Here is a 1,034-nt window from a genome sequence, read left to right on the forward strand (position 1 = left end):
CTCTCCCCTCTCCCCTCTCCTCTCTCCTCTCTCCCCTCTCCTCCAGCTGGACTGTCTTTGTGATCCCATCCTGACCACCTCATCTTTGTCACAAACCCCCCCTGGGAAAAAAAAGATCGGAGAAACCGACCAAACGCCTCACCAGCCATTTGTGAGAGAGTGCAAGACAAGCAAATGGAACCTCAAAGAAGAAGCCATTGGGAAGTGAAAATAGGGAGACCATTTGCTAAATCAGGGACATGGCACATGCAAGGCCAGCAAATGGAATGTCAAAGAAGACGAAGCTGTGCGAAGAAGTGAAAAGAGTGAATCAATCTCACCGGGAAAACTTAAGTAGACGGTTGAATGATGAAGCTTCTCCAGAAACCCTTTGACTTCCCACATGCTAATTTGCTAGCGGTGGCAAACAGAAGATCATTCATCACCATGCGGTCGCTTGCGCTTGCCTGAATCCCCTTCACCGCCTCATTGTTACTTTGTCCCCTTCCACTCTGCCGTAGTGACACTGTGCCCCAGACAGAGACAACTACCATCAGGTGGGACAAGGAGATGGCATATGATCGATCGTGTCCAGGTCAGGATTTGTCAAACTGGAGGCCCGTCTAGCATTTTCCCGCCTTGGCTATTTTTTGTCACTCGATCACAGAGCAGTGTCATTATGAATGGGGTGGGCAGTGAATTCATACTCCTGCAGCAGCGCCAGTCTGCACAGTAGACATTCCCAGATAATGTAGACATTATCCGGGATAATGACGTAATTTCAACCAGCTTCTCCCGCTGGATTGGTTGTTCCCAGATCTTGCTCAATTACAACTTGATCACATTCGTCAGATGATCTCTACGAGAAAGAAGCAGGAGAGAAGCGTAACTGCTGTGAGACATTGTGAATACGTCATTTCAAATGTCCTTTTCCCCAAAACCTATTAAAATGACTGCATATGGAAAGACCTGTGCAGCCCACCACCTTCTCGCCCAGAGTTCTGTCCACAAACCTCTGGCAAGTTCCCAGGCCTTTCAGAAAATATTTTCCATCT

General features: G+C 48.0%; 1 protein-coding gene across 2 annotated transcripts in view; it reads right to left on the reverse strand.

Annotated features, from left to right (window-relative positions):
- Positions 1–1,034, reverse strand: part of stx8 (syntaxin 8) — an 84,005-nt gene that overhangs the window by 33,774 nt on the left and 49,197 nt on the right. The window lies entirely within an intron of this gene.

Source organism: Salvelinus sp. IW2-2015, linkage group LG1 (assembly GCF_002910315.2).
Source record: "Salvelinus sp. IW2-2015 linkage group LG1, ASM291031v2, whole genome shotgun sequence".
In the NCBI taxonomy this organism is placed as follows: Eukaryota; Metazoa; Chordata; class Actinopteri; order Salmoniformes; family Salmonidae; genus Salvelinus; species Salvelinus sp. IW2-2015.